This window comes from Macaca mulatta, chromosome 5 (assembly GCF_049350105.2).
Source record: "Macaca mulatta isolate MMU2019108-1 chromosome 5, T2T-MMU8v2.0, whole genome shotgun sequence".
Taxonomy (NCBI): domain Eukaryota; kingdom Metazoa; phylum Chordata; class Mammalia; order Primates; family Cercopithecidae; genus Macaca; species Macaca mulatta.
In genome coordinates, this window is record NC_133410.1 from 37816387 (window position 1) to 37832575 (window position 16189).

A 16189-nucleotide genomic window follows, 5' to 3' on the forward strand; every position below is an offset into this window, starting at 1 on the left:
GTGTGTGTGTGTTTGAATGATCTATTAGCTGTGTCACAACCTACTCCGATACCTACTGGGTTCAGACGACAACCATTTTATTTGTTCACAATCTATGGATCAAGAATTTAGGCAAGGCTTGGCTGGTCAGTTCTTCTGCCCCATAAGGCACTGGCTGAGGTTCACTCACTCAGCTGCATTCAGTTAGAGTCTAGGTCCATGAAGGGTTCACTCACATGCCCAGTGCCTCAGTGTTCTTCTCACACTCTCACTCCATGTGGCAAACTTGGGCTTCCTCACAGCATGGTGGCCTCCTTACAAGTCAGGCTCCTTACAGGGTGACAAATGCTCCTTATAAGCAGCATTTTAGGAATGACAGAAGCAGAAGCTGTAGATTTCTTAAGGCCCAACCTCACAAGTTGCACATTTCTTCCACCACATTCTGTTGGTCAAAGCTAGTGAGAGAGAGGGTCAGTACAAATTCAAGGGAAGGAGTAGGGAGAACGTGTGGTCATCTTGAAGCCACCACCACAGGTTCATCTCCCATTAAGATTCTGAGCTCCTTGAAGGCAAGGACAGAAAGTATTAGTCTTGGTATCCCCAGCACCTAACTGGGACTAGTGCCTGGTATGGAATAGGTGCTTAACAAGTTGTTGAACTGAACTCCCACACAAACACAGGAAAGCTCTAGAGGAGGATGAGACATTCTAACAAAACCCCCGAGGAAGCTCCTCTGGGAGCTGCCAAAGCCTCCCCACCCACAACCTCTGCTTCTTGTCAAATCCATCTTCAGTTCATTCCTGGCACAAGGTGTGTGAGCAATGCCAAAATTACTAATTAAGTACCAGTGTCTCTAACTGGCTTTAACATGGATAAAGGACAGAAGCAAAAGAAATGAGTGTAGTTGGAATGTTCTACAGGCCTATCCAAAGAACAGATAAAATGCGAAGTGCATTTGTATAAACATTTCCAACTCTAGCCCTGCGCAGGTCAAAAGCATCCCCAACGAAGAGGACTTTCAAGTCTCCTTATTTGGGAAAAACCCTCCCCCAGCCTCATGCAGTAAAAGCCAGTGGCTAGACCGTGAGACTCACTCCTGAATTCCCTAAAGTCCTGTTGTTTTTGCCTATGGCTCATGGCAGCAGCCCGAGATTGCTGCAAGAATGCAAACCTCCCAAGACCAGGCGCCGAGGGCAGAGCCATGGGAGGTGAGGGTATGAGGGTGAGTCAACTCAGACCACCAGCAATTGTCTGCAGAGAGAATGTCCAGGCCTTGCCTAAGCCAGCATTGGCATAGGCACTTAATTTTTAATGAGCAAACCATTGGGAGAAAAACAAATACAACTTTAAACTATCTGAGTATGCAGGTTTGCTTCTTTTTTCATCTTAGTGTCCACAATGAGTGTCTTGGCAATGAGATGGACTGGGTTGGTTCCTAACCTAGGATCTCAAACAGCTAGAAGCACCAGGGGCAAACAACTGCAGACAGAGCCCACCTGACACCAACAGGCATGGGGAAGCAGCTGTCCTTCCCTTGCTGTCACTGGGGACAACTTGACAGAGTCAAGCCAGCCTGAAGAGAATCACTTACACAAGTTAGAAGTGTTCCAGATGCATGAAAAAGTGACCCATTTAGCAACTCTCTGGAATCCTGAGAGTGAAACGTATTGCCCAAGTCCCCATGTTGTCTTCTCATGAGGCAACCAAGGGCGTAGAAAGGTACAAACCCCTTTCCTTCACGCTGCAAGCTGGCAGAATCCTGGCAGCGGTGACACAGGGGAGGGCATGTGGGGTGCGTCCATATTCCCCAGGCTCCCATGTTCCTTTTTCAGTGCTCTTCATTTCCCCTCAAAACTAGGTTATAAAGTAAGAGTCCCATGCCAGACACCCACGTTTGCAACCAACAGATATCTAGTTGAGCACATTCCACATACTAGGCCCCGATCCAGGTGCTGGAGACAGCAAAGAACCTAAGAGATGAGGTGTCTGTTATATTGGAATTTTCCAACAGGCAAATAAAAAGGCAATTTCAGATCACAATAGGTGATGGGAACAGAATAAACTAGGAGAGCAGGAAGCATCATAGAGAATGGCTTCTTCAGGTAGAGAACACCTCACTGGGCCTTCGACGATGACACAAAGAGAGCCGTAATCTAAGACCGAAGAGGCTCGGGCAGAAGGAGCAGCAAGTGCACACAATCCGAGATGAGCCTGGTGTCTTTAAGGAGCAGAACAAAGGCCAAAGTGAACATAAGTGCAGTGTGAGACAAAGTAGGGCTACAGTGTGCAGGGCCTCGGATATTACAGTAAGGAATTTGAACTGATTTCACTCCACATTTTCTCCAAACATTGCTAGCCTTTTTTTTTTTTTTTTTTAAGAGAGTCTCACTCTGTTGCCCAGGCTGGAGTGCAATGGCATGATCTCAGCTCACTGCAACCTCAGCCTCCTGGGTTCAAGTGATTCTCCTGCCTCAGCCTCCCAAGTAGCTGGGATTATAGGCACATGCCACCACGCCTGGCTAATTTTTTGTATTTTTAGTAGAGACGGGGTTTCACCATGTTGGCCATGGCTTCTGTCGAACTCCTGACCTCAGGTGATCCAATCGTCTTGGTCTCCCAAAGTGCTGGGATTACAGGCGCGAGACACCACACCTGGCCTACTACTTTTAACTCTTTAGCACTATGAGGTTTCATTTGTCAGAGACTATGATGTTCCAAAGCAGTGGTCCTCAAAATGTAGTCTTCAGACCAGCAACATCAGCACCACTTGGGAATTGGTTAAAAACACAAAGTCTCAGGTTCCGACATGGACCTGCTGAATCAAACGCTCAGGAGCCGGGAGCCCGGCAATGTGCCTGTCATAAGCCCTCCATGTGATTCTGATTCATGGTGAAGTTTGAGAACCACTGTTCCAGAGAAAAAGGATTTCCTAGACTGTGGAAACATCCTTTAACACAAATACACTGTTAAGGAAGACAGAGATACGTGTATTATATGTTTTAGTGTGGTTTCTCTGTAAAAGAATGGAAATAAACAGTACAGTACATAGATTCTGACTGGCCTTCGCTGACTTATGACCCCCCACGCAGCCCGTGATACAATGAGGCTCTTAGTATGGAGGAAAGCTGACAAACCTACTTGCCCCTAAACATAATGGCCCAAGGTAGCTATTCTTTTGGAGTTTAGAGGCTTCCTTTTTATAGCTGCTCTACAGCTCTCTCTGTTCTTAAGCATTCACTTTTCTTAATAATAAATATAATAAAAATTAAGGTAGCTATGTATTAAGAAGTTACTAAATAGCAGGATGCCGTTTCAAGAGCACTGTAAGTAAACATTATTACCATTTTGAGAAAACAAAACAGGCCCCAAGAGATGAAGTCGTATGTTCAAATACATACCTATTAAGGGGACAATGCTGGTATTCAAACTCAAGTGTATTATGTATCTATTGCCAAGTAACAAATGACTCCAAACTAAGTAGTTAAAACAGCAAACATTTATTACATGGTTGCCTAGCATCAGGGATCCAGGAGGGGCTTCGCTTTATGGTTCGGTCTCAGGGTCTCTCATGAGGTTGATGTCAAGCTGCAGTCATCTGAAGGTCTAGAACTGGATCTTCCAAACTCGTTCATGCAGCTGGTGGCAGGAAGCTTCAGATCCTTGACAAATAGGCTTCTTCATAGAGCAGTTCATGACATGGCAACTGGCCTCCTCCAGAGCAAGTGACGGAAGAAAGAGAGATAGCAACCAAATTGGAAGCAACAGCGCCTACTGTAAGCCCATCTTATACGTAACATGCCATCACTTCTGCTGTACTCTTTTGGTCATGAAGACCAATCCTAGTATAGTGTGGGAGGGAACGACACAAACAGAAGAATATCAGGAGGTGGAGCTCTGGGGTGCCATCCTGGAGGAAGGCTACCACACCATGTCTGTCTCACTTCGAAACATATAATCTGTTTGTTTATTCCTTCAGTAAATATCAAAGGATCAGTCATTTCCAGATGCTGTCCTAGACTCTGGGTATTGTTGGTAAATGAAACAAACACAACCCTTACCATTCTGGAGCTCATAATCTAATAAATCAGTAAACAAACAAATACATATATAATTATAATTTGTGATAAGTACTATGAACAATATAAACAGAGTTCAGTGGGAGGAAAATGGGGTGAGGGTAGGGGGTAGAGACCTATTTCTCCAAATTGGTAAAACTTAGAAGGCAGCTTTTCCAGAGGCAACCCTAAATAATGGTCACCAAATTTTGGGGACTAATCAATAAAAACTTTTGAGTAAGCATTCCTAAAACACATATATTTATTCAGTTTTAAATTTTATATATGGGTATATATGCGTATATAAGTATAATATAGGCATTGTATACTTCATATACAGAAAACACATTATATATAATATATAGAAAAAATAAAAAGATGAAAGTTGAAATATAAAATATTTTACATTTTTATAACATTATTAATGATGCAAAAACTATTTTGTGCCTACCTTTGAAATTTTCATTAATAATATTTTGATGAGAGCTATGTGATTGAATATGCTTCACTAAGCCTCTATGAATAAAAGGTCTGATTCTACATTAATTTCTTTTGGTGCTTGGTTTTTTGTTTTTTTGTTTTTTTGAGACAGAGTCTCACTCTGCCGCCAGGCCAGAGTGCAGTGGCTTGATCTTGGCTCACTGCAACCTCTGCCTCCCAAGTTCAGACGATTCTCCTGCCTCAGCCTCCTGAGTAGCTAGGACTACAGGCGTGCGCCACCACGCCCAGCTAATTTTTGTATTTTTAGTAGAGACGGGGTTTCACCATGTTGACCAGGATGGTCTCTGTCTCTTGACCTCTTGATTCACCTGCCTTGGCCTCCCAAAGTGCTGGGATTATAGGCGTGAGCCACTGTGCCCAGCCTGGCGCTTGGTTTTAATAGTTATCAGACATGGAAAAGATACTTCCAAAATACTTTGATTAAAACAAGAGAAGAGCTTTATCACTCATTTCACTGAAGTATGATACTTGTTTTTCAACCCTATCCATCAATTAGTTTCCAATAAAAATAGGATAGTAAATTTTTACCTTCCCTAATGTCAACTATTTGTTAATACAAACTTTAAAAAATTGATTCAAAGTCCCCTAGAACTGTTTATTTATCATTTTTAAAAGGTTAAAAATTCCGTTTCCAAGTATGTAGACATGAGAGTTTTTAAAGAGGCATATTCATTGCAGTTTTGGCAATAAAAATTACATAACTATTGGAGATTTTCCAAATATCCATTTTCAAAATGCTCTACTCATAGCATTAAACATGGTTACTTCCTCACTTATTGTTAAAAGATCACGTTTATCTGAATAATTTCACAATTTTTTGGCCAAATTATTTTGTTTATGGCTTTCTCTGGTAACGTAGCTAAAGAAGCACTTACATGAGGAGCTAGAAAAATGTCAGCCCTGCCATTTCTTGTTTTTCAGCTAAATTTGTATTATTAGGGAAATCTCTAGACTCAGCCTCTTTTTAAAAATATTTTTAGAATCACTTATTCATTAATGGAGATGTTTGGTTAAACTTAGATTATATAAGACCTCCTGTTCTGGGAATGGAGAACTAGGTAATTCATACCATCCCTCCTACTGAGGACAATCAGCAAAACAAAATATATTTCAAAAATCTACTCCGGTGTGCTAGATAGCTAACAAGATGGTGCAGAATTACTGGGTTAGTATCTGGTAAAGGATACAGATGAAGGGAGTTGAGTCCAGCATGTAGGGCAGTTTTTTCTACGGTATATGCCAATACGGTATATGCCCATTTCTTTTTTCTTTTCTTTTTTTTTTTTTTTTTTTTGAGACAGGGTCTCACTCTGTTGCCCAGGCTGGAGTGCAGTGGCATAATCTCAGCTCACTGTAATCTCTGCCTACTGGGTTCAAGTGACCCTCCTGCCTCAGCCTCCTGAGCAGCTGGGATTATAGGCATGCACTACCATACCCAGCTAATTTTTTGTATTTTTAGTAGAGACGGTTTCACCATATTGGGCAGGCTGGTCTCAAACTCCTGACCCCAAGTGATCCACCCGCCTCAGCCTTCCAAAGTGCTGGGATTACAGGCGTGAGCCACAGAGCCCAGCAGTATATGCCAATTTCTAAAAGCAGGACTGAGAGGCCAAGTGGCTGAGCAGGAAGGTGGTTAAAAAGCATCTCACAGAGCTAAGGCCAATTTTGGGGCTCAGCATCACCAAGCCAGGATAGCTCTGGTGAATCTCTTCACATTTGGATGGGCCGCTGAAGGACAGTACCCTAAAAACAATGATAAACCAAAAGAAGGTTCTAGAAACTCAGTTTCACAGTACCTGGAATTGAATTAACATGATCTCATAATGCTAAGGCCCCAAGTACCTAGCAGAAGTAAATATGAATTCACTTTGGAGAATGACAACATCATTATAGAACTCTAATTATGACTACAAATAATGTTTCAAGTACAAATATCTGAATACAATAAAAGAAAGAAAGAAAAAAACAGAAAACAAGACAAGACCACACAAATGAAAACCAAGAAAACACAGACATAGATCAAAAAGGCTCAGAAATTAGAATTTTTCAACTTAAAAAAAAGTGTATTGACTTTAAATAATACTATATTTAATCTGCTCAGAGAGACAAAAGTCAACCTTGAGACTTTTGGCAGAGAACTGAAAATTATTTTTTTAAAAGAGCCAGTGAAAATGCTAGAATTTAAAAAATAATAACAATTAAAACACAATAGATTTCACATTTAATTACAAATAGATGAAGAGAGAATTTGTAGTATGGAAGAAAATATCCAGACTACAAAGCTAAAAGACAAAATTAAGAAAAAAAAGAAAAAAAAATTATAAGAAAGTTAAAGAACCTAGTAAAACACTTCCCAAACTTAAAAAAAAACAAAATGTCATAAAATGATACCTTTGTAAAATGTAATTTAAATGAATTATTAGAACAATAAAATAATAAAAAGACACTGAATATATGCTCAAATTTTTATTGGATTCAAAAGACAAAATTACTCTGCCAGTTGGCTTCAGAATATTTAATCTCAATTTTGTACTTCTCTTTTTCCAAATCATGACACTGATATAAAAGCTCCATGAAAAGTTTTGATATATATTTAGCTCAAGTACTAAACGGAGAAAGATAATGGAACAGAAACATCATTTATGAGTAATTAGCTGAACCATTTCTAAAACTAATTAAATACATCAATTGACGAATTTAGGAAATCGAAAACTAGTTAAATAAGGGAAAACCTAGGTGTACTTTGTAGTAAAACTGCTAAAAACAAAAATATGAACAAAGGAAATACCTTCAACACAACCAGAGAAAAAGATTGCCATCAATGGAACAATAATCAGACTTACAGTTTATTCCTCAACAGCAACATTCTGAGCCAAAAGACAATGGTACAATAGCTCCAAAGTGCTGAAAATAAATTACTCTCAACCCTGAATTCTGCTCCCAAGATATAAATGTATGTCAAGAATGAAAGTAAAAAGAGACATGTTCAGACAAACCAAAACTGGGAGAGTTCATCCCCAAGAGACTTGAATTTATATATCTACATATATATAAATTTGCCTTCCGGCAAAAGGAAAAGGTTTCAGGTAGAAAGTCAGAAATGCAGAAAGGCATGATAACTATAAATGAATATTGACTACATAAAACCAAAAGTAAAATCTTATGGAGAATTATATAGAAAATCATAATACACTGAAAAAGCATTTAGTCAGGAGAGACATAAATAGAGTGATAGTGTTTTACAGTACATACATTCCCCGGAAGAGAAAAAAGAACCAAATGATATTTTATTTTTATGTCAGATATACATATTGCAATATTCGCTGTAATCACCACAAGAATTTATAGGATTTGAGTAACTTTTAAAAATTTTAAATCAATGCAAATGAAAGCAAGAAATGAAAAAAATAATATAGGACAAGCAGTACAAATTGAAAAGCTGAGCAAAATGGTAGATTTAAACCCCAAAATATCAGAAATTAGATAACATGTAAATATTTAAATTCAGTGATTAAAAGACAGTTTGTTATCCTGAATAACACTAAATTTAATATGCTACTTACAAAACACAAGACTAAAATAACAGAATTCTCAAAGATTTAACAATAATGTCAAACTAGACACTAAGGTTAAAAGCATTCCTAAAGACAAAGAAAGTGACCTCATGATGACGAAAATTAGATTTGTCAAGAAGATACAACAATTCTAAATTTACATGTAGCTAATAGCATAGATTCCAATTTTATTGCTCTTTCTCAGATCTAATAATAAGACAAAAATCAGTTTACATTTACAGGAGTATACATTTGTAAACTTGACTTAACTGGTCTTCATAGAATACTGCACCCAGTATCTGCAGAATACACACTTAGTTCATACACCAAAATTACAAAATGCTGGGCCAGTAAGCAAGTCTCAACAAATTTCAAGAACTGAAATCATAGAGTGTGTTACCTGACCACAGGGGAATTGAGCTAGAAATCAATAACAAAACCATATTCACAAAATAGCCATATATTTGGAAATTTCAAAACATACTTCTAACTCAAATTATAGATTCAGAGAGGAAATCACAATGGGAAGTTACAAAAATATTTTGAACAGAATAATCATGAAAATATGACAAATCAAAATTCATTTGATGTAGCTAAAGCTGTGCAAAAAGAAACTATATGGCCTTGAACATCTCTAATCTGAGAGACAGTGTCTTCAAAAAAACCTATGGAAAATATTATACTTATTATATTATACTTATTTAAGTAGGTGCTCATTCTCATTAATAATCAGGTAAATGTAATTAATGCCTCAATGATATTTTATTACAAACTCACCAGAATGGCTAAAATTCAAAAGACTGACAAGACCAAATGTTGAAGAGGATAATCACCAGCCCATGCTGCTGGTGGAAATGTAAACTGGCGCAATCACTTTGGAAAATCGTTTGGTGATATCTACTAAGCAGAAATATATGTGTGTGGGTGTGTATACATATATGACTGTGTGTACACACACACGCACTTTTTCTATCAAAGGTCCTGTCCCCCATGCACCTCTAGGCTCACAAGGCAGAGATGTAAGTGCCTTGTGAGCCTCAAGGTGCACAGGGGGAAGAGGACCTTTGGTAGGAAAAGTGAAGGGATTATAATAGTACAAGGCAGTCTTTGTAGTTCTTTCTCTTTTCTCCCTGGAGACTTTGAATAGAAAAACATTGTGACAGTGTTTTAGAGGTGATCGTCTGGGAGCCTTTAAGGTATTGGTAAATGTCTTAGTCCATTCAGGTTGCTATTAACAAAATATCTTAGACTCCGTCACTTATAAGCAACAGAAATGTATTTATTTCTGACAGCTCTAGAGGCTGAGAAGTCCAAGGTCAAGGTGCCAGCAGAGTGTCTGGTGAGGGCCACTTCCCCATGGACAGGGCTGTCTCACTGTGCCCTCACATGGTGAAAAGGAGCTAGCTGGCTCTCTGTAGTCTCTCCTATTTGACAGGGCACTAATCCCAATCATGGGGGATGCACACTCATGACCCAATCACATCTGAAAAGGTCCCACCTCCCAATACCATCAACTTGGGGGTTAGGATTTCAACACATGAATTTGGAGGGAACACATTCAGACCATAGCAGTCGGTGCTTTGAATACTGGGTCTAAAATCAGGTACTCTGAATATTGGCTCTACATTCAACGTCCTGCTTTTTTCTTTTCTAGTTGTGTAAATTTGGACAAATTACTTAACTTCGCTGGGGCTCATTTATAAAACGAAACAATGTAAGGCTGAAATTAGATCATCAAGGGGCCTTATTAGTGCATATATTAAGACACTTTCCCCTTCTCCCAAAGCATGTATAGAGAAAAGGAGGTAGGATTTGCCTGAAAGAAGTTTAGGTGGCCGGGTGCAGTGGCTCACGCCTGTAATCTCAGCACTTTGGGAGGCCAAGGTGGGTGGATCACGAGGTTAGGAGATGGAGACCATCCTGGCTAACACGGTGAAACCCCGTCTCTACTAAAAAAAATACGAAAAATTATTTTTGTGTGGTGGCAGGCACCTGTAGTCCCAGCTACTTGGGAGGCTGAGGCAGGAGAATGGCGTGAATCCAGGAGGCGGAGCTTGCAGTGAGCCAAGATCGCGCCACTGCACTCCAGCCTGGGCGACAGAGCAATCCAGCCTGGGTGACAGAGCAAGACTCCGTCTCAAAAAACAAACAAAAAAAAAAAAGAAAAGAAAAAAGGTTTAGGCAAGAGAGATTCAAGGGATCTTTGAGGGTGCAACAGGTATAAAAATAGAAAAGATGTCTAGAGTACAAGAGGAGATGGGTCACAAAAGCAGAGTAAGAAACTAGGTCTACGTGCTGAGGACAGAAGGGAAGGTTGACGGGGCAGTCCTCTGAGTTGCTAAATGAAGATTCTTTACATTATCCCTGACCAGCCATTGTGGTCAAGCGGCTCTAGAAACGAGCAATGGAAATGTGCCAGGACAGGAAACCAGATGAGGCATTACATAACTCCTCCTGTGTGTGCACACACACCAGTAAGAGTGGGTTTTTCACTTCATTTGGCCTCCCATGGCATCCTGTATAATCCTCTATTTCAGCACCTGTCAGTGTCAGGCAATCAATAGTCAATGGCATTTCTGTCCACCTCCCACTACACTATGAATTTCTGAAAAACAAGGAAACAGCATTTTATTCATCTGTGAGCCCTACCACCTAACACAGTGAGTAGCATAAGAGACTCTCAATAAATGTTGACTTAATAAATAAATGAATAAAAGAATGAATGACATCATTCTGCTTACAGAAATCAGAGCCCTGGACTGCACAGCCACCATGAAAAACCTGCCAAATGGAGCACCCTGAACCTCCCTCCCACAGCTCTCACCCACCCGACCCATAATGTCTCTTCCATCTGACTTGCTCCCACTTTGTCTCCCCCAAATTTCTTCCCAACCTTGCAGGGAGAAGCCCAGAGCCTGAGGGTACATGCCTTGGCTTCTCTTACTTCATCTAAAATATTCTATCAGTTGTTAATATTCTATCAGATGTTAATTTGAATGTTGCCTCTGTTTTTTTCTTCGGATCTGGGTGAAACTAGATTTTTTTTTTTCTCAGACAGGGTCTTGCTGTGTCACCCAGGCTGGAGTGAAGTGGCATGATCACATCTCACTGCAGCCTTGACCTCCCAGGTCCAAGCAATCCTCCTATCTCAGCCTCCCAAGTAGCTGAGACCACAGGCATGCACCAACACACTATGCTAATTTTTGCATTTTTTTTGTAGAAACAGGCTTTCGCCATGTTGCCCAGGCTGGTCTTGAGCTCCTGGGCTCCAGTGATCCACCCACCTCAGCTCCCAAAGTGCAGAGATTACAGGCGTGAGCCACAGCACCCAGCTTGCAACTAGATTCTTGACAGTGACTGTGACGAAATGATGTGGCCCTCCTCCAGCTCTGTCCCGGCCTTCATTCGTTGCTTCCAGACCAATAACTGGGGTTAGCTCTCAGGGTAGTCCAGGTAGAGAAATACAGACCTGGATGCAGAAGAAAACACCTTATGTTCAGAAAGAGTTGCAGAGCTTGGCTTGGTATCAGCATGAACTGGGGGGGCACAGCGGGGACTGTTTGGAAGGATGATAAACAGGACAGGGAGGGAATTACTGACTCAGGAACTGTCTTGGAGGTAGTATTGATTTGTTTCTGAATGGTTCCTTGAGGCTTGGACATGAGGATGCCTTACAGTAAGTTATAGGAAGAGGCTGCAGTGCCGTGGCAGAAAATTGAGGAAGCGATCAGAATGCTCAGGGAGACAGGACTGTTGGAACGAACTTATTATGTGACACCTAGACTTCCTGGGAGGGTTCAGGGACATTCCCTTCAAATATATCAGTGCGGGGCAAGAACATCTATTGGTGTGGGGGTGACAGCATCTTTGGGAACTTAGTAATGATTATCCACTGTACGCCAGGGTAAGAATAGGCGATTCTGCCATTTCACTGGGCTTCCTAGTGTCAATGGAGATGCTAGGATTTCAAAATAACAAAGACCAGGTGTCTGCTCTTAACCATCAGAGTCAAGATGAATATAAACCATAACAGCCAGCAAGGCCAGAGTGCTTCAGTCCACAGAGTTTTTGATGATGGCTAATAGACCATGGTGTTCCTACGAGTGAGATAGACGAGCAGTCAATGAGGGTACTGCATGACTTGTATAACAATTTAAAAACTCAAGAGCCGTCAAGGTTGATGGACCCACAGTTTCTAGATCTGAGCCAGTTCTCAGACCCCACAGGCTGCACCCTCTTGTGCAAGGATCCTGCAATGTCTCCCACACTAGTGAAGTGTTTAGGAGTTCAATGGTCTAAGGCATGTTGAGATATGCCCTGTAAGATAAAGAACAAGTTATTAGCCAGGCTCAGTGGCTCACGCCTGTAATCCCAGCACTTTGGGAGGCCGAGACAGGTGGATCACGAGGTCAGGAGTTCAAGACCAGCCTGGCCAGCATAGTGAAACCCCATGTCCACTAAATATACAAAAAGAAAAAAAATTAGCTGGGCATGGTGGCGTGTGCCTGTAGTCCCAGCTACTCAGAAGCATGAAGCAGGAGAATCGCTTGAACCCGGGAGGTGGAGGTTGCAGTGAACTGATATCGTGCCACTGCACTCCAAGCCTGGGCGACAGAGTGAGACTCTGTATCAAAAACATAAAAAAAAAAAAAAAAAAAAAACCAAGTTATTACAGCCTGTATTTATTAGGGCTGAGAAAGAGATACAGTGCTTAGTGAGCCTCTTTGGATTTTGGAGAACTATAAGCTGTGCTGGGGAATACTTCTTCTACCAATGTGTTGAGTGACTTAAGAGGCTGTCAGTTTTGTGTGGGGCTCAGAACAAAGAGCTCTGGAGAAGATCCAAGCTGCCACACAAGGTGCCCTCAGCTCATATGATCTGCCGATCCAAGGGTGCTAAAGGGATCTGTGATAGATAGAGATGCCGTGTAGAGTGTTTGGCAAGCCCCATGGTAGAGTCATAGGCGAGGCTCCTACGGTTCTTCTTAGCTACCTGCTTCAAAATAGAACAACCCACTGTGTGAAAAACAGCTCCTGGCATTGCTATTGAGCCATTTTAGAGACTGGGCATTTCTCTCTCCAGCAAATGCCTCCATTTATTTCTTCCCTTCATATAAAATTCCTTAAAAGAATTTCCAAATTCACTATCTCCACCTATTTTTTTTCTATTCTGTTTTGAAACTACTTCATCTTTCATCCTCACAATTCCACCAATACCACTGTTACAAACTCACCAATGACTTCCATGTTGTAAATGCAGTGACCGACTTTAAGTCTTCTTCCTACTTGATCTGTCAGCAGCATCTGACCTAATTGGACACTCCCTCATTGAAACACCTTCTTCCCATGTTCCCCAAGACATCATTCTCTCCCTGTCCTCTTCCTGTCTCACTGGTTATCCTCATCCCCTTGGCTGGTTTCCTCTCATACCACAAACCACTAAATGTTAGAGGACCCAAGGCCAGTCACTGATTTCTTTTTTGCTTTTTCTTTCTACCTATACACTCTTCTGAGGTGACCTTGTCCCACCCATAGCTTTAATTTTTCATGGACTGCCCACTTCCAAGTTTGTATCTATGGCCCCATCTTCCCTCCTGAACTCTAGATTCCTGTATCCAGCATCCCATTAGACATCTCCACTCTGTGAGGCATCTCAGGCTTAACAATTCCAAAACCAAATTTTGAATCCCCTACCTCCCAACCTGTTCCTCTACCAGCTTTCCCTGTCTTAGTAAAGGTCAGCTTCATCCCTCCGGCTGCTCAGACTGAAGATGTTGACTCATCTTTAGTTCTTTCCTTCCAATTCCATCCATCAGAAAATCTTGCCAGCTCTTCCTTCAAAATATTTAGAATCTGGTAAACCCTTAGTCTAAGGCACCATCATCTCTTGCTTAGATTATTGTATCCTGTTTCCATGCTTCCACCCTTGCCCTCTTCAATTTGTTTAAAACAGCAGCCAGAATAATCCTGTCTTGCTTCTGAAAACCCTCCACAGGCTTCCCATCTCATAAAGAGAAAAATTCAAGTCCTCAGAGTGACCCATGAGGCCCACAAGGTCTACACAGTCTCTGCCTCTGATTCCCCTCTGACCTCACCTCCTGCCACTTTCCCTCCACCCTTTCCAGAACACCCCCTCTGCTTTGGACAGCTTCCTTCAGCTGGCAGCAGGCTTGCTCCCTCACTTCGGCTCCAATTGCCCGACCCCATAGATACCATCCCTGTCTATCTCTTGTATCCTCTTCATTTTTATTTTATTTTTCTGGTAGCATGTCTTGCCATCTGACATATTATATGTTAATTTCATTGTTTGCCTCCCCCTAGCCCGGTAGAGAAAGTTCTGGAGACAGCAAGAGCTGATTTGTTCTGTACGTGTCTATGGCCCCAGGACTTAACACAATGGCTGGAAGAAGATAAATGCTCAATCGATTTTTGCTGAGTGCATGCATGAATGTCAAATCCTTTGCTAAGCCGAAGGTGTAGGGGAGAGAAAATGCAGATCGAAAATGATCCAGACCTAGCCCCAACCTTTAGGACCTCCCAGCTTGCTACCCTTCCCCAGAGCACAGAGTGTGGTCTTTCATAGGCCACAACACACAGTTACAACCAGAAAAGTGTGATCGAGCACACCAAGTAACTGTTTTGCTTTTGCCCCCTCTCAACTTAGGATATTACTTTACTTCAGAGACTTGCCAGAGATCCGTTTGCTACGGCAAATTCAGATGTTAACACCCAAAACCACATATATTTTCTGCTGTCTTGTGAACGTTAAGGATTTCATGTGGCTGACCTGGTCATAGAGATAGACCAGGTCAAGAGTTTCCTAGGTGTCTGAGTGACATCACCCATGCCTCTCCCACCAACTCCCTCAAAAGTCTCCTGACCCTGCATAGGCAGACCCTGAAATTACACAATTTACAATGCACTGACCTCTGAAAGAGCAAGTCACGCTCCAAAGAGGGCTGCAGACAAAAGCGTTCCAAGCCAGATTCCTTGTTGACACTGGTCTCTGGTTACACCCCAGGCATAAAAAGGGAGGAAATTCTTCAAAGCCAGTGAATGCTTCCCTACCTTTGTCTGTCCCCAGCAGAACCCCTTCCCCCACTCCACCCTCCACAGAGGGACTCACTGTAAGTTCAACAGCGCAAGTGCTGCAAGGGGAGGCATTTTCAGGTTATGCGCTATATATATATATATATATAGCTAAAGTAAGTTACAGGTCTTGTCTCATGTTATTTGCCTTGGCGAGGGTTGAAAGCCTTAAACAATTCCTCCCAAGCATGCCCTGTTGTGAATCCCCCTTCCTGTCCAAAATCTTTCCTTGGCCCAGACCCTGGGAGTCACCTTTCTTCTTCTGGCCACTCCCCACTCATCTTCTTTCAGTCTCCTTACAAAACAGGGACTTTCCAGGAGTCTAGGTCTGCCCTGGAGTTGCAGGACCACACCACGGCCAAGCAAGGCCTCTGCTCGGACCCTTGGCAGTTTTCTGAACTGTGAGTGTCCTGTTTTTTCCGAGGCCGGGGTCAGAGGGAACAAATGCAAGACCCGGATGAAGCACCTCCCCCACCACTTGCCAACAGCTAGTTCTGTCCCTCCGCCCCCGACACCTGCCCTGTTAGCCTCGCCACCCTTCTCAACACAACCTTCTGAAACAGGAAAAGTTCCCTTGTCCCCCTCAAAGGGCATGCGATGCGGGTGTGGTTCACTTCTTTGGTCCTGCTGCTCAAACCCCTAGTGGGAGCAGGCAGATGGGCAGGTCATGGGGACCGTGGGTTCTGACCCCAGGGCAGCATCTAGGGTTGAGTCTTTACAGCTCCTGAAGCCCCAGTGGGCGTGTGTTACAGTGCACTCTTTCAGTTTTGCCAACTGCAGGCAGCCTGTGTTCATCAGCTCAGTTAGACCTCTGCCTTATCACAAGGACAGAAGGCTTTCTGTATCCCAGGTTCTTGCCCTAGTGCACCAGAAAAATCGAATCATGTGTGGGCTTAAAGAATTTGAGTGCAAGGTTTTATTGAAAGGTGGAGGTAGCTCTCGGCAAATAGATGGGGAGTCAGAAGGGGGATGGAGTGGGAAGGTGGTCTTCCCCTGGAGTCGGGTCGCGCAG

The 16189-nt window shown here is 42.2% G+C and overlaps 1 long non-coding RNA gene across 1 annotated transcript in view; it reads right to left on the bottom strand.

The window, feature by feature from the left end:
• Positions 1-11402, bottom strand: part of LOC144341140 (uncharacterized) — a 166537-nt gene extending 155135 nt beyond the window's left edge. The window contains exon 1 of the long non-coding RNA XR_013417811.1: positions 11374-11402. This is a non-coding gene — a long non-coding RNA (uncharacterized LOC144341140). The remainder of the gene's footprint in view (positions 1-11373) is intronic.
• Positions 11403-16189: the final 4787 nt, after the last annotated feature.